We start from the raw sequence: 20,887 nt of genomic DNA on the forward strand, positions 1-20,887 counted from the left end.
TGTCACTGCCTGTGGACAGATCATTTTTTGCTTTCTGAGAATTGATAAAATTGGTGACAATTTTTCACTAATTTTTGAGCTGAATCAGGGTGTTAACTAAGGAGAGGTGTCGTGGAAACTCTCTTGCTGTGAGTACTAGGAGATGGCACATTCAGGGTGTGCCAGAGCCCGGATGGGGAGCCTCAGGTTTGCCTGTTGTGATTTAGCCCCCTCTGTGCACAGGAAACTGCCCTGTGTTCATCCTAGGACCAACCAGGGTGGCTCCAGCCCACAGCTGTGTGAACCCAAGAGCACAGGCACGCCAATATGAACAGCCAGTGTTACTCCACATGGCCTCCTTGCTCAGCCTTTCTCAGTGGCAAATACTGTCCTTTAAGGAAATTAATGGTGACGAATTTCCTTTTGCAGCCAATCTCAGAGTTCGACTGCCCTTGGAGTCCACTTCTCCACGCTGTTTTTGGAGATGTTTCTAAGAACTCAGAATTAAGTTGCCTCAGCAAGTTCCAAAATGCTGTTGGCGATTTTTGTCTCCTGACGATGCTCATGGTTAGCATCAGGAAGTTTCAACATTCCAGCCTTGAAGTGGCATTAGAGCAGCCATCTCTCCATTTCCATTTCCTTGACAGACCTGAAGAAGGGGATGACGGGGATCCATTGCTGCTTGGGTCTGCGATGGGATTCTCCTCCTCTTTTGCCCAGTTCTTCATTGCCCCATACCCCTTGGGGTTTTGTTCCTACTTGTTACGTCTCTTCCTAGCGCCATTGTTTCCCCTAGTCTGAAATTTTAATTTCCCCATCCACCACTTCCCTAAACAGGGTAATCTGAGCCAATACGGATCAGATCTACATGAGCTACACTACATGGGAGTGTTCTGTTAGCTGCTGAGATGGGTACTCCATCTCCATTCCATGTTGGGTTCTCATCCTTGGGTAGATTTATCTTTGGAGGGTGACCTACCCCAACTCTGAGAAAGACAGTACCAGCACATTATCGCTCCAGTATTGATGACTCTAAACGCAAGCTATTCAGCAGCTGCTGATGGGGGTGGGGGATGAGAGAAGAAGGAAGAAAATCAAAGGCAGACGCTTCCCCAGTGCCAGCCCCCTTGGCGAATAGAAATAGCTGGCAATGGCTCTAGAAATACAGGCCGGTTGTATCTGCAAAACCCATGGCTTCAGCACACAGTGGGGATGGCTCCTTCTTCTCTCTCTCTTTTTATAGAGAACCTCTTGCACTGAGTGGCAAACAGCCCACAAATGACTGAACTGTACTTTGGAAATGGATCTGATGAGCCTTTTAGTAGAAGAAAATCATCATTATTTCCCAAGAGTTCACATTCCCCTAATATTTTTATTAGCAGCCTCTCTTCTAAATAAAGTTCAGTGGATTGATTTTGGTGGAGTTTTCTCATTTTAAATATTCCCTTAACTTATGACCATGGATATAGTCCCATCCTCACCGTTGTTATTGTTGGTATCAGCATCAGCAGCTCCGCTGTTATATTTATGTTGCACTTAGAAAGCTCTCAAAACACTTCAGGTATATTACTTCATTTGTCCTTATAGCACCCTTGCGAGGAAGGCAGGGGGACCCACTGAAACTAAACACTGAGTACAGTCCTCTCCTCTCTGTGCCTCTGTGAGGACACTCCTCCTTTGGGTTGTGGCCAGGAGGAAGCCCTCTGCCTCCTCTGCTGCGTATTCCTCTCCCTCCACCTGCAGCAGAGGGATGGTGCTCGAGGATAATTTATAGCCACTCAGAGGCTGGATACCTCAGAGGACGTGGTTCAAGGTGGGACACAGGACCTTCTCCTGGGAGAGCGCAGGAGGGGCGGCAGGACCTGTGGGAATCACCACGGTGACCTGGCCCTGACTTTGCCCCCTTGCCATGCGTTGGCTCTCATTTGGCATATAGGACGATGTCTATCATAGGGCCCCAAGAGCACACAATCCCAAGAGGGCGGTGTCATGGAACGGTGGAAAGACACTTGCGTAGGAATCAGGAGATCTGAGTTTGAATCCTAGTTTTGCTATTGATTAGCTTTGCTTCTCGGGCCAATCACTTCACATTTCTGAGGCTTCATTTCCTCCTTTATAACAGAAGGGGGATTAATGCCTCCTTTCTGGATTTGGGTGAACATTCAATGTGATAACCTACATAGGTGCCTAGCACTATGGATGGGACATAAGCGTGCAATAAATGTTGGTTCTGTTTCTTCATTAATTTTCTCTCCTGAGCAAACCTAAACTGTCTATCCAGCAGGATTTTGAGAACTCAAAGGAAAAGTAGAGAACAACATTTGGAAAGCTTTATCATTGTAATCAGTGCCTTGTCAGAAATCACGTGTTTTCTTACCTGGGTTGAGTAAAAGCTGGTAATCAGTAATTCGTGTGTTTTGAAGCTTGTGTTGGAAATAATGTTGGACTGGAGAGCAGACAGCCTGGCTTCAGCCCCCTCTCTGCCACTAACGAGATGGAGACCTTTGAGCAAATCCCTGGGCATGTCTGGGTCTCAGTTTCCTCATCTGTAAAATGAAGAGCCTGGACTATATGATCATGTAGATACTTATGAACTTTACAATTCTATAATTTTACAAGAAGTGATTGTTAGGGAAAAAGCCAAATGATGTGTGTGAGCTCTGTTCCTCCCATCTCCTGGGTTATCTGTGCCATGGGAAGTCCCACTGGTTGGCCCCAGGATCATTATCAAGGAACCCCAGCTGATTTAGGGGCCGTACTCATGTTGTGGGCACACTGCCCAGGAGGAAACAAACAACTTCTGGAAGGCTGGTCAGCAACCCCAGGTTCTGAAGTGGCTGCTGACGTCTCAGACTCAGCACCGGTTTGTTGGCAAATCCCGGTCTCCCTCCTCCCTCCCACCTCCCTGGCCTGCTCGCTTGTTAGCCGCGGGGTGGAGAGGCGTACTGGGCCCGGACTGATGGCAGCAAATCTCTCTCTGCACAGTCAGCTGCTCTGCTGTCTTGGCGCTTGGGAAGGCTGCTAAGGGGCTGGATGCGTGGGCCCCAGGCAGCTCTGCTGACCGCCTCTCCACGCAAGCGCTGGCTTCAGAAAGGGTCGTTAGTTGTTCTGCCAGTCCCTGCTGGATATGCCTCGCAGCAGAGCCTGTGCACTCTACAGGGTGGTAAGAGTCTTCCCAGAAACCAAACCTCCTCAAGCATGCCTCAGTCAGGGGCCACCCAGCGCCGGTGCTCCTTGGGCATCGTCTGAAGAAGCAGGGGGAGTGTCTTGGAGGATGAACGGTTTGGGCATTTTCTCTTGCAGGCTTCTCTGCACACACATACATCGAGAAGAGTCTAAAACACAAAGAAGACTTTTCCTTGCATGATTCACTTCCTACCTCATTTTCTTTCTTAGTTTTATAAAACAAAACAAAAAACAAAGCCTAGCTGTCTTTTCGGTTCAATACAATTGAGTGCTTACAAGGGCAGCTCACCACGCTGGGGGTTGAGAGGCTCTGATGGCAAATATGATTCCATCTCTACTCTCCACGGGCTCACAGATGAGGGCGAGAGGTAGACAAACACACCATTACCTAGAATAACAAGGCGGATGGTCAGGAGCACTGCTATAAAGTCACTAAGTGTTATGGAAGAATATTCCAACTGGGAGCGTCAAGTCTTTTGTTAGGAGGTAGGTTTTCATTTGGACCTTAAATGATTGGTAGGGTTGCAAGAAAAACATAGTAGTGGGTGGGGAAGGCCATTTAGGATAGAAGGACTAGTTCAAGGGAGGGCAGGGTGATAGGAAACGGAGCGCCAAGAGCCGTTCCTTAATTCACATTGCAGTCTGTCCTTGATGAGACACATGGGGAGGAACCACAAAAACCAGCATCTCGCATTCTGGGGTGGGAGAAGGGAAGTGCTGCTTGGTGTCCACTCGTCCACAAGGTTCAGTGGCTCTTAGAATTTTCTGGTCTTAGTTCAGATTGTTTCCCACTTTATCTGGACACAGATTTCTGAATGCACCTTCAGTTTAGTTAGGAAAATAACCAGAATGGAAAACAAGCTCTTGGCTGAAGTATGAGTGGAAATTTTAAATATAAATATCACTTTTAATCAATTTTGAATACTCATTCTCCTTTAGAGGTAATATACTTTGAAGTGGAGCTGGAAGGAAATGACGTCTTTCTGACCTTCTGTTGACTGTGTCCATGCCAGACATCACTCGTAGAACCCAGCACACCTTCTCCCTGAGCTGCGTTCTCCTCAGAGAGCCCCAGGGTCCCAGGCAGCCCCAGCCAATCAGCTGGTTGTCCTACATCAGATGAATCCTATTTGTCAGTTTCAGTTTTTAAAATATTTTAAACTTTACTAGTATCTTAATACTAAGTATATTTTAATGAAACCCAAAGATTGTCTGAAAGCAGGGAGAAATTTTTATAATATCTAGTGCAGTGAGAATCTCAAAATGTAAATGGAAGTTGCCGGTGGTTCTATGAGACCAGGATAAAGATATTCTCAGCCTTTTCTCCCAATCTCCCTGTGACTTAATGGTACAAATATCAAGTTCAAAGAGATAGAAAATATGTGAGAAAGTATAATAAAATATACATAGAAAAATAACCATTGGCTTAGATCAATGGTTCTCAACCTGGATGTACATCTGAATCTCTTGCTTATTTATAATGCAGATTCCTGGGCCTCATTTTAGACTAAATCAGAATTTCTGGTCTTGGTGCCTGGAAATCAGCATGTCTACCAAATACTCTGAGTAATTCTTCTGTATTGTACCGGAGACCAGCCCATAAACCTGTTTGGGAGCTGGAGACTTAAATGATAGGAACGCTTTTGCCCTTGTCTACGTCATTGGATGGTTGGCCAAAAACACTATATGTGTTTTCCATGGCTGAGCTACCTTACATTGCATGGTATTCCAGGTACTAAAAAACTGTGGTCATTTGGAATGTGGAAATGAAGTCTCAATTTCCAAAGGGATTGGTCATTTGGATGAGCATAAGTCACGCTTTATGGAGATCAATCTTTAGGATTTATCTGACTTATCATGCATCCATATTATCATTTGGGCTTGGTTTTAAGAGGAACTGAGAGAGAAGAAAGCAGTTTATGTTGACCAAGAAAACAGACCATCTTAAAATTTCTGATTATCTGGTCAATGTTTGAGTCTACTTGACTTTCGGAATGTTATAGTCAAAATAATAAATACCATATGTTCTGCATCTATTCTGGGCTGGGAGCTTCAGCAGGATTATATATGCATTGTCTAATGCAGTCCTTAAAATAATCTTATGAAGAAATTATTATTGTCCCCAGAAGAAGAAACCGAGGCTCAGAAAAGTTAAGTAACTTGCATTGATGACACAGGATATGGATGTGAGTCTTGAACCTACGGCTTTCTAACTCCAAATCTTTTATTCTTATTTACTACACTCCAACTGCTGTTTCCAAGAAATATCCTGTTCTGTGAAATTGCTGGAACCGAAACCAAGAGCCATCATTAATGCAAAGTCAGAGCTGAGAAGGGCGCTGCCTAATCACAATAAGAGTGGCCTGTGAAACTCTGGTATTCTCATTGGCTTGATCAAAATTCATCAACTTTAGTATTAGGGCTTTTATTTGTCTACTTTTGTATAAATAAAGTTTGTTAAACTGTATTAGGATTGATCTTATGCCCCAAAGCCATATTTTTGAAAAGCTGAAATGCTTCACTTTACCATTGTTATTAAAAAGAAAAAAAGAATGACCAATGTGATCCTTATACATGTGACTTTCCCTGGAACACCCTGGATGCTCCTCCTGTGGAGTCTGTTCTGGGGAGATCACGTGGAGAGGACCCGCCCAGTACCCACTTGACTGACTATCATCCAGAGTATGGATAAGCACTGATCAATGGTTAAGAGATTTGGTTTCCAGGTAGCTCTGTTATCTTGGGCAAGTCATTTTGCCTCTCTGGTCCTCAGTGTCCATGCAAATCTCTTGGACTAAAGGCCATGAAGTTGTCTTCTTGATCTATAATGTCAGCCATGGAGCTGGCAAAGAGACTGACGGGGCCTTGTCAGGGCATCATTGCCAGTGTCCTCGCCAGTTCAGGATGGGTAGAGGGTGGACAACACTGGAGACCTGTCTCCTGAGGCTTCTCCTGATCCCCTGACCTCTTTTGGCCTGCCTCCTTCCTGGGCCTGAAGTTGTCAAACTCTTCTCTACTGAGGAGACAGTCATAGAGGGTTCTGGTATCATATTCTTTGATATTTACTATCGGGGTGAATTTAAATCCCAGATATTTATGCAAAAATTTAAGTAGCCCCCCTTCATGCATAGCTTATTCCTCTTGGAAATGCTGATCAGTCACCTGCCCTTCCCATGGGCTAGAACTGCCTGCGTTGCTTGGGTGACAGCATGCCTATGTGCTTCACAGGGATTTGAAGTGGCAGGGAACTTATTGAGCATCTACTCCAACTCCTTTATTTCCCAGGTGAGAAAAAAGGCCCTGAGGAGGAAAATGACTCAACTCAAGGACACCCAGCCAGTTGGTGAAGAAGTTGATACCATGTTCTACAGGAATAAAACTGACTCCGTGGAACTGTTGTGAAGGTATTTATATGAGAGAACGCACACCAAGCACCTCAGCATAGTTCTTAGCGTAGAGAACCACTGGATACAGTTCTTCCCTCCCTTCCAAGAACTCAGGTCTCCTGCTTCTCACCATACTCACGTTCTCATGGCAGCCCCGTAAGTTAGGTTGGGCAGACTTTATCTTTCCTTTGCTCCCCAGCCCACCAAGGCATGCAGAAGTAAGCTGAGTTTCCCAAGTTGAATCATTGTGTTAGCGGTGAAATCTGACTTGGACCATGTTCAGTACTCAAAGAATGTTCGGAGTTGCTGCCCACTAGAACCCATCCCTCCTAACTCTTAATCCAGTGCTCTTTCCATTCTCCTATGCTGATGGACGCACGGGTGGGGACACTGCTTTGAAATGCTGTGAATGCCAGCCTGGTGACAGGTGCATAAGAACACATGAGGCCACAATCCCACTTTATCTGAAGTCTGCCAGGGAAACTTTAGTATCAAGCGTGCTTACTGCTGAGCTCGGCTTGCTGCTGAGATGAGAATAAAAATGAATAGGATACAGCCCCTGCCCTCAAGGAGCACTTAATTTGATAACAGAGGCAGACTTAGACATAAATAATTCAAACGTGAGGCACACGGTAATCCATGACTACTGTACTCTCTGTACGCCAAAAGGAAGTAGAGAGATTGGAGCCTCACTGTTGACATTGTGGGAGGGGGGTGGGCTAGGATAAGGTGACCTCCAGATGTCTCCATGAGCTACAGGCACGGGACATCTGTGTGGAAGGGCGCCACCATAGGGCCCTGCTCTATGTCAGGAAGGAAAATGCTTCAGGGCCCACCAGGGACTCCAGCCTCATGCGCTCCTTGGCCCTGACTGCCTAGTGACCATAGCTGGCTCAGTCTTGCGCCAAGCCTCCATTTCTTCAGCAGTTCTGCGAACTGGGAGAATATCCCCTTTCTAGCTTTGAGCTTGATGGGGACTGGAGGGGTCATTTGGTCCAGATCTCTGCTTCTGGGAAGGACTGTCTTCAACTGTGCCGGCAGGTAAGGGTCTGTGCTCCACACAGAGAACAAGAAAATGCCATCCTCTCTGTCTTCTCTCTGTTTTGGTGGGTGGAGGGGGTGGAGGTTGGGGATTGTTGGTGGGGGGACTCTGAGGGGACTTGTAGGTCAGTGCTTGACAAGGGGAGCTGGGTCACTCAGGGAAAATATGACCTTGCTCTCCACTGGCACATTCCCAGAGAGGCTCTGACTGTTCCCCACCTGTCCTGGGCTGCCCCCTCCCCCAGTGCTGCTGTCCCCACATGCACAGAGCCGGGAGGCGATGATGAATTTCCCCCGCACGGCATTACAGACAGTCATAAATAATGCTTTGCTCTTTGGTGACGGCACTTTCCATTAGAGCTGCCTGCGCTGGGCTGTTGCTACCCCCAGTCTTCTGCGGGGACTTGCAGTAAAATTTATCAGTGAGCTTTCTGCACCTAATAAATCATCCCCTCCGGGAGCCATCTGGCAGATAAGGCCACGAGAACCCACATGCTCTGCAAAGGTGGAGTCGGAGAGAGAGCCGCCCTCGCTGGGGCCCCAGGCCCTGTTGAGGGGGACTTTCCCCCCCACCAGCCCAGGCCTGTCACACTCTTCCTGGCTTTTCTCATCAGACTCAGGATGGGGTGCTGGATATGGCGGCTGTTCCAACTCACAGAGCTGTTTGGCTTTCTATCCTGGGGACAGGCCGCCAAATCACAATCTCCGCTGTGTTCTTTCCCCCAGGTGTACAGAAGGTCCCGGGGTCTGACATTAGGCGAGAGCCTGGGTGCACCAGGGCAGGGCAGATGCTGCAATGAGCATGACTGTTGCTTCACTGAATCCTCCTTGGCGTCTTCTAGCCACTTGGAAACAAGCTTGTAGTGATCAGAAGCTTCCTGTTGGAGGAAAGACATCTAGGAACACCTCCTGGCAATTCAGGGTAAAACTTCACAGGATATCCCCACTTTTTCTGAGCAGCAACTGTCATGATATTAGAGTTTTCTTCCCAATATGGATTACTTTCCATTAATCTACATTAGGGGGGTTCTAAAGCGTGTTGGACCCAGAGGTGGAGATGTACCGACCAATGATCATAGTTCTCTCCTTAAGGCGCTTACTGTCTGGTTGGAGAGAATAAACCGGTCTCAGGCCGGGGGTGGCCACGTCCGCTCCCTCCGCGAGACACAGCGCTTGCAGGATGCCATCGTGGTGGTGAGGAACACCAGAGTATGTGGCTTTCTGGTTTTGGAGTCCCCGTGCCTACTGCTGTGCTGGTGCGCTGTAAGCACTCAGTACACGCATGTCGAATGGACTGAATGGCATGTGGCAGTGAGCAAAATACCTGACACAGTCACTAAGACAGAGTAGAGTGTGAGAACGAAACAATAACCAGCGGTGTGGAGACAGCGTGATCATCCCGCCCCCAGCGGAGGGAGGACCCTGTTCCTTAGGGTTAACTAGACCATCTAGGAGCAAAATCCTGTGCTGGCTGTGATGGAATCTGTGTTCTTGTCTCAGCTCTGCAGCTGGCTGCCTCGGCTTGATGGACGAGTGCTCTGCACCTCCGTGTTCTCATTTATAAAATAAAAGGGAAAGACGAGGTCATTTTTTGGGGGGTAATTTTTAATATTGTTGCTACTAGACTATTTTCTAATTTTTCCTTTGCTGATGCCAGCTTTTTTGAAAGACAGGAAGCTGAATGGGTAAAACAGTTGGAACTCCTTCCTTTTCCTGCTGTATTTGCCCACTTCCCAGATGAGATAACCTTGTTAAAGATCTGAATGTGGGGGCCCCTGGTGGCTGGAGCCCGAGGTCCCTGGATTCTTTCCAGGGCCTCATTCTGCAGGAGGACACCTCTCCTGTCACCTCTGCTTGCCGGGATAACATTAACTGGAGTGTCCCGAAGATGCTCAGCTTAGCTATGCATTTAATTTGGTGGTAATTGAAATTTGCCAACAAAGATTTGCATGTAATCTGTGATTTCATTTTTCAATTAAAATTGCTTTCTTCCTGTGGATGGGAAGTGCTTGGCTCTTTTCCTCCTCATGGCACTTTGCAAGCACGAACCCCTACTTCTTTGGGGGCTGGAGTAAGGGGAGAGTTGTGGGACACGGAGTCGAAGGCTGGGGCCAGGAGGGGAGGTCATGTAAGGTGACAGGACCACGCAAGAGAGGCAGGTCTGGGGGTTGGGCTGATGAGAGGCCAGGTGCTGGCGTGGCTTCTTCATTCACAGTGATCTTGGCGAAGAAGCTCCAGCTGGGCACTTCTGGGGTTCAGTTTCAACGGGGCAGGCAAGCACTAGGGAGTGGAAAGTTTAGACAGAGGTGGAAAGAATCAACCAGCTCTCCATGGCCAATGCAAGCAAGCGGCAAGAACCCGGGGCAAGACAATGGCCCAGGCACTGGGGAGTGGGAGAGTGGGTGATCCGAAGGTCGTCTTCTCCTCTGGGTAAGTTCGGCGTTCGAGAAAGGCAGGGAGCAATTCAGCTTCCCGGAGAAGAGAACTGAGAGAAGGTGTGTTCTGGCATGGTGGGTGAGGTGAGGCAAGGACAGGAAGCAGAGGCTCTGGAGAACCGCCCAGGGGGTGTGGAGCCTGTAGGATGCGGTTCCGTGAGCTGGCTCCCAGGTATGGAGTTCTCCTTCGCTGGCTCTGGGGACCTGGGACAGTAATTAATTGCTTTGAGCCCCACTTTCCTCAACTATCCAATGGACATTAAAATAATACCTACCTGAGTGGGGGCTGGGAGAGGACAGCCTGGTGGTCTGTGAGTGGCGTTCCCAGGGGAGGGGCTCCATCTTTATCCCCTTTATATGCCCAGTGCCCGGCCCAGAGCAAGAGTTTAGTAAAGTCTATTAAAATGGAAAATTGGTCAAATGAGACAGTGTGAGTGGGAGAGCATTTTATAAATTCTAATGATCCGTTTTTGGTATTCTGATGGCCTTCCTATTTGTGAAAAGGGGATCAGGTCTTCAACTCAAGGCTGGGCTGATTCTGGACTGAGCCCCGGGTGGGGAAGGGTTGTGAGTACAAGTGTTCTTGACCTGGGGCTTCTCTGGGAGCCTGGAACTCTGGTGATGATTTGCTGCTCCAGACCCAGGTCCCCCATGGGCTCCAGCGGGGAGCTGTTTTCCAGGCCTATGCCCAACTCCTCGGTGGTTGGTGGAAGACTGATCGGTCGCACCAGGTGGCAATTTTGCCCTGGTAGGACAGGCATTGGGAGGGTTGCCACCAAGAGAGCCAGGGATGGTGCTCCTGAGAGACAGTTTGGTTTCCCAAACCAGGCTGGCACTGAGATGAAGAACCATTTTAAGGGTCCGTAGAGGTTTCAGCCGGAGCGGCGGGCACACAGCTTTGGGCAGAGCAGGGGTCCTTCTGTCCGCCAGAGCAAGTCTTTTTTTGGTCTGGTTTCTTTCAAGTAGAGATAATCCCTTCTACCTGGCCAGACAGCTGAACTCTTTTCATTTTTTTTATTCAGTAATAAATCTGCCAACCCTGCAGGGCTCGAGCCAAGGGCTTTGCTCGTTGCATCTACACAGAGGTCTCATAAAAATGGTGTAAAATGAAAGAGAAAAATGCATATTTCACACTTTGTCTGCTCTGGGTTATGGCGGTTCTCAACTCATCCCTATTACAAGCAGCCGACCTTCCCACAGAGTTCAAGTACCTTCTGCTGGCCTGGAAGAACCATATCTCAGTCTCCCTCTCCCCCTGGCCTCCCCCGCTTCCCCGCAAACACACACATTTTGCCTGAGAGGAAGCAGGGCTGTTGGTAAGTCCGCTATGCTGGTTCAGTCCTTTCCGGGAGGGACGGGGCATAAAAGACCCCGGTGTACGTGTGTTAGCGTGTGCACACACACACGGGCCGCAGACAGACACAGTCACTCTCTTCCACACACAGCCGTGTGTCTATTTCTGCATCTACTCCCTCCGCCTAGATGTAAATTTATGTAGAATACCGCATGCGAATATGGGTTTTCCTTCTATGGAAGGCTGCCTTGTGTTCATTGCAGGTGATTTTCAACCACGACCAAATCTCCAACATTAACTTGGTTAGTGTTCAACAGGGACAAAAACCCTTTCCAACTTTGCCTGCTTCTATTCCCCCTCTGTAAACCTGCGTATCGGTCCAAGTCACTTGAGATTCCCAAACACGCCATGTTTGTTCCCACCTCCTGGCCTTCACCCCCAACAATTCTCCTGATTGATTCTGCTTCTCTCTCTATATTGCTCAGCTCAGTCCTGTCTCCCTTTAAAGACCACCTCCTCCTTGCAGCCTTCTTGGATCACCGCAGCCTGTAGTGCTCTCTCCACTTGGACCTGGTCAGCACTTATAGCCCATATCACTTTCTCCCTTGGTCATCAACCATACACTGCTTTTTAGACTTTTTTTCTAAAGAGCTATTGTCGTTTTCCCATTTAACATTGCATCATTTTGTAATCTAATATTTCCTATTCCCCTATTAGACTAAAATGTCTTACATATATTTCTGTCCTTTCCGGGGCAAACACATCATTGGTGTGTAGTAAATGCTTGTCAAAGACATAAATGGGGTGCGAGTGTGGGTCTGGAGTTGTGGCTTTATCTTTCTTGATTGGAATAGTAAGCAAGACAGTTCACACCTCCAAAGGAAGGGAGAGTCTTGACTTATGGGGCTCTTGCCCATTTGATGTCTCCTCTTGTTTGGATGAAGCTGGATAGCTGTTGAATGTCAGTGACAGCTCCAGCGCTCTCTGTATAGACCTGAGATCCCCTAGCCTGTGATCACATAGACTGTTGAGATTTTTACGGTAGTGAGAAAAACGAGTGCTTCTCGCTGTGTCCTCTCCTCTGTACCTTCCCCTCCACTTTTGACATCCCTGTACTCTCCCCACATGTAGTCTGTATTTAATTTAGAGCAGGGAATTACTAATTCAATTTTCCTTCAAATGCGTTGAGTGCCGCCACTGCCTGCCATCTTGCAAAGTCTTTGCTTTGTGCTTCCCACCTCAAGGCCACTTTACGAATTTGTTTGATTTGCAGTTGTGGTTTGTAGCTGTCACTGATTTCTTTGCTGTTGTTGTTGCTGCTGCTGCTACTGTTTCCTCGCAGCTCGATTTTTAGCTGAATGTTTGAGTAGTAAATATGGTTTACACCAACTCTGTTGGAAATAATGGCATTTATGTGCTGAAGTTATTTCCAAAACCTGTGATATGTGTATACAAATAGATCCACGGCGGGGCCCCTAGACTGGGGAGAACAGACGCAATAAAACCTTCGCGATGGAGTATAAACAGGTGTCAGAGAGTAGAGCAGGGCAGGCGGTTCAGAACAAAACTACCTCCCACTCCTGCTGGTGGCTCTAAACAGAAGCTGTACCGTAAATACCTTGCTTAGCGTTGGGGGATGTAGGAGATATTTTTGTGATCATGTTTATCTGCTGAATGTTCACTTACATTCTCTGGTTAAACTTCTTACTTTTCTATACACTTACCCTCAATGGCTTTAAACCTTAATTGCCCTGGATCCTGGTATGGAAAAAAGTGTGCCAAGAAACTATGGGATTGGCCTATAAAATTGGCGGCCCTCTTGTCTTCCAAGTGGCTGCCAGACTGGGGGCTCTTCGGCATATTGGGTGAATCTAACCATTCTGAGCAATGCCCCTTACGCCCTGCCTTGGGGCTGTACTCACCCAGCCAAGAGCAGGAAATAGAGTTGGGAACTCTCAGAGGGGAAAGCCGGGTGTTGTAACAGACATGGCTCCAGCCTCTGAATTTGGGTGGCACAGGTGTCTTCGATGCCTAGATTTTTGACCCCCTCTCTGCCCTCATCTCTGGGAGCAACACCAACCCCCATATCTCACACATGTCCAGAAATGGAGGCTGCTCATGGACCCTGGGTGAAGGTCAAATTTGCTGAGAGGTCAGGAGCGATTTCAAAGACATCTTGGCTCTCTGTGCTGAAGGCTGGGTGACAAAGGCACAGGAAGGGTGTTTCGATTGTTCTCCAACTTGTAAATGCCAAGCAGAAATCTTGTTGCAGTTCCTAAATGCCACATTTCGGCGTGTTTATTGTTTCCCCCCCTAACGGGGAAAGATGGTGAATGGACTAATAATTCAGGAGCCGAGAACATGTTTATTTGATTTTTAGAGCTTTAGCAAATACAGTGTGTACAAAACCCGGTGCCAACAGCATGCATAATTCCTCTAGGAATGGGGCTGATAGAAGCACAAAGCTTGCATGCTTCAAAACTGTAACCAATATTTACACATCTGAGTGACTAATTCTCTACTCTGAGCAGGAGAACAATAGGCATAATAGTCAGGTACATTAATGCAGAGCATGCTCGTCTGGTGACTTGGATATTTGACACATAAACAAAGTTGGGGGGGGTGCTGTGGGGGGAGAAGCGGAGGCTTTTTATCTACCTGTGTAACCATACACCAAACAGCAGGTTACAAACGCACTCGGAAAACGCTGACCCAATGCCGTTCCTGTACCTCGCACGCAGGATTGGCACATGATTTGCAGCGCTGCGGGAGTTCTGTAGCTGACCTCATTAGCGGCGCGTTTCCTGGCTTGTTAGCATCATATTTGTATAATTTACAGCACCTTCGTTTTTATGGAATGTGTTTCTTGTAGAGTGTAATGGCAGCAATATATTTAACCTATCGTGTTTAGGAATGCTTTTGCTGGAGGCAGCCTGCAGATATAAAGGGGACATTTTCTTCTCTCCTGCGTGGGCCTTTTATTTCGTTTTGGCTTACGTGGCTGCCACATGTGTGCGCGTGTGTTTGCATGCTTGTGCATGTATAAATGTAGGTGTGCAAATGCTTGGAAGACATACAAGGGGCCCTGGAGGCGTGACTCTTGCTTCTGAGGATTAGCTTTGCTCCCTGTCTGTCTCCAAGGCATGCTTGTGGCTTGGGTGGACCTCGAAGGCCTAGATGCTTTGCTTTGAGAGGACGAATTTGCAAAATGGAATAGGGAGCCCAGAGAGATTTGCTATATGGGAACGATTTTTTTAGATGAAGGGTGAGGGTGCTGTGAAGATGCTAAGTAAGGCGATACCCTAAGGTGAGTTTTCAAGTCTCCATGACCTCCTGGGGGGCTTTTGCATAAAACAATGGGACATAAAGAGGGAAAGTGTGTGTGGCTCAGGGGCAGATCCTGCCACAACTGAATTCTTCTGTTAGAAAGAAATAGGGTGGGGGCTGGCCCTGAGGCCGAGTGGTTAAGTTGGCGTGCTCCGCTTCTGCGGCCCAGGGTCTCTCTGGTTCGGATCCTGGGCAAGGACGCGGCACTGCTCATCAAGCCATGCTGAGGCGGCATCCCACATGCCACAACTAGAAGAACCCACAACTAAAATATATATATATATATATATATATATACAACTGTGTACTGGGGGGCTTGGGGAGAAAAGGGAAAAATAAAATCTTTAAAAGAAACAGGGCATATGGACAGAGATGTGTGCATTCTTCTCCTCCCTGACCCGTGTGAAAAAGATAGAAATGGCTGGGACCAATGTTTGAAAAAGGGATAATGTCTTACTTTGGAGGTCTCTAAGGGGAACCTTGGACCAGGAGCCGGGAGATCTGGTGCCTGTGTCAGCCCTCTGCTGACTGTGATGTCGGGCAAATTGCTTTCCCGTCTTAGGTCTCAGTCTCCTCGTCTACAAAGTGAAAGGATGGGACTGGCTCGTCTCTCACTCGAGTCTGATGTTTCTATGCTCCCAGTCGCTTGTCTATTCTCTTCCCGAAGGCAGATAAAGACTGAAGGCTGGGATTGTCATCATCCAGACAGTCCGAGCCCTGTTCTCGAGGGTTACTTGCAGTGACCCAGAAGAGAGAAACACAGCTCTCCAGGAACTGTCAGTGTGTCTTAGTTACATCTTCTGACAGGGGGCAAAGAGGGTGAACAGACTAATAATTCAGAAACCAAGGACATGGTAGGGTGAGTTTTAGAGCTTTAGTAGAAACTGGCGCCAGAGTGTGTATAGCTGCATATTTCCTTCCCATAATCACTTCTTGGCCTCAAAGAGAAACTCACCCCAGGGGCAAGATAAATAGGCAGGTCCTGGGTTTTGTCAACCCACGATAGAATGATAAGAAATTGAGTAAATCTATTAAAATGATCTGACTCACAGGGACAAAGGTTACCCAACTGGCTGGTCAGGTTAGGCTCCTCGGATCTCCCTCCCTCCAACCCCGACCTCCTAGCTTTCAAAATTCAGAGATTTTTGTGCCACTGACGTCTTCTCCCATGGCTGTACCTCATCTCACTGATTTTTGATGGGATCTGAGTTCTTGGTTTTACTTGATAAATATGTCCCTAAAATACTGGAGTGGCTAGATTCTACGTAGTAATGAAAAAGGCTGAATGTATTTATCTCTAAAATTTGAATGTAAGTTTTTATCTGAATTTTAAAAACTGTACCAGGGTTACTTGCTGTTTGAAGATACCATGTGGTGAATCCTTTGGTAAAGAAAAAGAATTGTTTTGTCAAGTCTAGTTTTAATTTGGCTGAATCCTGAGATCTGTATTGAGCACCCATCAAGTACTCGGGATTCAGACAAAGATTATATAAAATTCTTGCCTTCAAGGGGCTCTTATTCTAACTTTCTAATTGGGATTTGCAGATATATTGTATAGACATATTAATACATACAACAAAATGCAGACAGTTTGCCATCCAGTATCTACTAATTAGGTTGGCTTCAAAACTCTGCAAAAATTAGATCATTACTATAAATGTTTATTCAAAAACTCTTATTAGTCGCACTTGACTGGTCTGGTAACTGGCTTGTCTAATGTGATGATAAAAAGGGGTTGTGAACCTGGACTCAGAGTAGTGGAACAGAAGGGTGGTTACGTCAACTCTTTTCCTTCTGTGAAAATAGAAGCCATGATTTTTCCTTCTCTCCGTGGCCACTTCCTCCAGTTTGCTCTAGATCATTCCATCCTTTCTCACCTTCTTGTGACCTAAAACTATGACTTACGTTCATGCTTTCCTTTGTCTTTAGTACTTAAATATGTCCAGATTTCTTCCATCTTAAAAAATGCTGCCTCTGCCATCATCTCTCCATTAACTGCCTCTTTCTTTCTCTTTCCAGCCATGCTTTCTGAATGACTCTGGTATACTCATCACTTCTGTGGCCTCTCAGTCCACTTGGGTATAGCTTCTGCTCTCCTCCATGTCATGAAGTCTCTCCCCAAGGACCCCAACGAGCTCCAAGACACTAAATCAACCAGACACTTGTTGTGAGTTCCCTCCCCAGCACTGGCCACTCCCTTCTGGAATATCCCAATCTCCTGGGGTCTGCTCACATTTCTGGTCACTTCTTAGTTTGCTTCATCAGCTTGGGGTTTGGTACCCGACCCTTCCGTTGGGGTCCTTAGGGTTTTGACTAAGTCTCTGCTTTCTCACTCTGTTTTCTCCCTCTGCCACAGCTTCAATAGCCTTTTATGCGGTGAAGACTCTTCAACTCTCCTGCAACTCTCTGTCCAACTTCGTACTAGACAGCTCCGTTCGGCTACTTTGCTATAACAAAGAGAATGCAAAATACAGTGGCTCAAGGAAGACAGAAATTTATGCTCTTTCACACCACCGTGCAGAGTCTGGGGAGGTCTGTTCCACAAAGGTGTCCAGAGACTTTGGTTTTTCTACCTTGCTGCTTCACCATCTAGGGTACTGTCCTCTTTCACAGAGTGGCATATGTCTCAACAGCACTGTGTTCCAGCATGCATGAAGGGGAAGAGGAAGCTGAAGGCGACCAGGCCCCTTTTACAAAAGTGACGCAGCACATGGCACTTACACACCCAACCTGGGTGACCATACCTAGTTGCAAGCTAAGCTAGGGAGAGTGGCCTTGCAGTCAGTTAAAGCTGAGGCATTTTGTTGCAAAAGTGAAAAATAGAAGGCCCTGGGCTTTTTCAATCCTTGCTAGAAGGATAAGAAATTAAGCAAATCTGTTTAAATGACCTGAGGCACAAAGACAAAGTTTATCCAACTGACTAGTCAGATCATGGTTCTTTGCACCTTCCTCTCACCCCTCAGCCCCCAGAATGACTGTGGAGAGGACAATTAGCAGTTTCTGCCACAGGCATCTCAAATCTAACGTCTTCAAAACTCACCTCATTATCTTCCCCCTCAAACCTGCTCCTTCTACCGTTCTCTCTTGTGCTAAATATCATTGTCAGACCCAGTTGTTCAAACCAGAAACCTGAAATTATTCTTGAGTTCTCTCTTTCCTTCACTGCCACACATCCAGTCTTTCTCTAACTCTAGTCACTTATACCTCTTAAATATTTTAGACTTAGACACTTCTCTCTATTGCCACCAGCTTAGTACAGACACCGTTATCTCTTCCTTGGATCATTGCGATAGGTTCCTAACTGGCTTTCTTATTCTTACTCCTGCCCCTTCAGATCTATTTCCCATTCCATTGTCAAAGTTACATTATAAAAATGGAAATATGATAATATCACTCCTCCTTAAAATCCTTCAATGACTTTTCATGAACCCAAACTCCTAATGTGCGCTGGAAGACCAGGCATGAGGTGACCTCTGCTAGTGTCATCAGGCTGGTCTCATGCCTCTCTGATCTTGGTTCTCTCCAATCCTGATATCTTGGGTTTATTTCAAATCCTAAAGTCAGCTATGCTGTCCCTTGATTCTGGTCTTTCAAACATCCTACTTTCTCTGTGGGAGCACTCTTCCTATTTCCCTCCCTGCTTGGCTAACTAATATTTATCCTTCAGAGCTCATTTTGGGATGATTTTCTCAATGGGGCCTTCCTCCTTTCTCCTGGGACCCTCTGTTTGTTCTGGGCTCCTACAGCATCTCATAATTCTTCTTTACTAACACTAATCAAATCGATGATTAAATGGCTAGTCTCTGTATTTGTGACTGTATTGCAAGCTCCGAGAAGGCTGGGTTGCCTTTATTTGATGAATAAAACAAATGAAAGCATTTGGCAAAAGTGTGCTATCTTCAAATAATTCCTTTACCTTTTTACCCACTACTGCTCCATGCAAATCTTTTTTATGATGATGTAGTGCTTACTTATTACAATACTAGCAACAAAAGCTTCTGTCCATGAAAATTATTAGGAATGTATAGTGAAGGGAGCAAATAGCAATAAATATAAATGATACATAATATTTAATTATAGTGATAGCTTACATTTATGTACTATTTTATAATTTTAATGCTTTTGTTCATATAACTTTATTTGAACCTTGAAAGACTCTGTTAGTTAGAGATGTCAGGTAAATTATCCCCACTTTACAGGTGTGCAAATTGAGATTTTTTTCAAGTTAAATGACTTAACTAAGGTCTTTCGTTTAGTAAATAAAGGGGGCAGAGCTTGAGTTCAGATCTCTGACTTCAGAGCCAGGGCCCTGTCTGCTGTATTGGGCTGTGATAGAGATCATGAAACACTAGTATGCATATCTCCAGTTTCTGTGTCTGACACAGGCAGGCATTTGATAATTATTTGTGGAACAAATAAATGCATGAATAGATATATCAGTAAATCTGACAATGTGACTAAAATTTAACACCAACATGTAAGTCAACAATTATGAGATAATAAACAGAAATAATACAATATGTTATCCTATATAGGAGAGATGTCTGGCCAACAGATTAGACAATTGCTTTTAAGTGAATTGAATGATAACTTTAAATAACTGGGGGTGTAGGAGGTCTGTATATACTGCTCAAGAATCTTGAACCCACCAATGACAGGCTTGAAAAAGGAAATTTTGTTATAGCTCAGAATTTGATTGAATGCAAGACATAAAATGTGTGAATGATATTCAGCTTGACTGTCTTCTATGCACAGAAGGGAGCAGAGGGTTGTTGACTCTGTCATTGGTTTGAGGGGGCCTTAAATATTCCTCTGTCCAAACTTCACTCTCTCCTCCACCTCTTTGAGTCATCTAACTGTCTTCCTGAATAAAGTGGGTACCAGGCAGCCATTTACAGAACCTCTGCCTCTCCAGGAGCACAGCCAGTGTGTCTTCCTCTGGGATTTTGGGGTACATAGCAACTCCATCAGGAGAAAGTGCTTCCCCCAAGGGAAGACCTTAACTCTGGGCTAGTAAGAATTTACCTTAAAGACATATAATTTTAATGATTCCATGAGGGGAAATATTTGCCTAATTTGAGGGTTTTGTACTTTTTATTTTTTGGTTAGGTTCAGGGTTCTCTCTAGACCTGTAAAGTGCCAATATAGTTCTTGGACATAATAGGCACTCAATAATTGGTGGTTATTATGGAGATAATGCAGCCAACTGGAAAGAAAGTGCATAGACACGAGGTTGAAACCCAGTTATGACACTTATTAGGTGGCAAAATAACTTCCTGACTGTGAGCAAGTTATTTAAACTTTCTAATCTTAAGTATTCTCATTTGTAAAAAGAATAGTAGCTACTGTGAGCCAGCTTCTCTATTAGGTGTTCTCTTCCTGTGATTTCCTATCATTATGACAACTTTGAATGCTCAGTTTATAGGTAAGTTAACTGAGGCTCATCGATGTTAAGCAATTTGCCTTAGGATGTGGTCATTTCGCTGAAGTCAAAGTTACGATTCAAACCTCGGCCCATATAACTCTAACATCTGATTATTTTCCACTTCATAACACTGATCATGTAAAATAGAGATGACAAAATTGCTGAATTCTTGTGAAGATTAGAGTCAGTGCATGGCACACATTTGGCACTCAAAATAGTACATGTTATTATTAATTATACCTCAGGTGGTACAGGACAACTTATATATTCATATTAATCAGAGTTGGAAGAACTTTGACATCTACTATCTATTAAAAGCCCTGATGGAAAATTCCATGTTTGGCACATAATGGATGCCCAATAAATGCTTGTTGACATGATAAAGATGCTGTCATGTTGAATGTTAAAGATCCAGCAAGGTCTGAACTTATAGTTGGGTTCTGTTCCTTCCACACTCCCGCTCAAACACACCTCTTTCACCTTTGAAAGTTTTGTGAAGTGTTGTGAAATGTAGTAGGACAAAGAACTATGAGGGGTGGTCTCATTAAAACATCTGACTTATTTTCTTCTCAACATATTTTGGGAGAGTTCTGCTTCTGGTATGGCCAAGAAGGCTCCTATGCAACTAACCCTCTCTAAACAGACAATAAGTGTCAGCCCTAGACAAAATTCAAAACCTGGAGGCACAACTGACACTTGGAAGAAGGGAATAGGATGGGATAAGTTTCCCACTTATTATGGTCTTTAGCTGAAGTCAGCACCACGTGGGGCAGCTCAAAGTCCTGTAGAAAACTTGTAGTCTTTCTGGCCTAAA

The 20,887-nt window shown here is 45.7% G+C and overlaps 1 long non-coding RNA gene across 1 annotated transcript; it reads left to right on the forward strand.

Annotated features, from left to right (window-relative positions):
* Positions 1-9,856: 9,856 nt before the first annotated feature.
* On the forward strand, positions 9,857-20,691 carry LOC139042271 (uncharacterized). Its single transcript, XR_011498801.1, has 3 exons — positions 9,857-10,022; positions 16,668-16,815; positions 17,005-20,691. It is a non-coding gene; the product is annotated as an uncharacterized lncRNA (long non-coding RNA).
* Positions 20,692-20,887: the final 196 nt, after the last annotated feature.

This window comes from Equus asinus, chromosome 27, assembly GCF_041296235.1.
Source record: "Equus asinus isolate D_3611 breed Donkey chromosome 27, EquAss-T2T_v2, whole genome shotgun sequence".
NCBI lineage: Eukaryota > Metazoa > Chordata > Mammalia > Perissodactyla > Equidae > Equus > Equus asinus.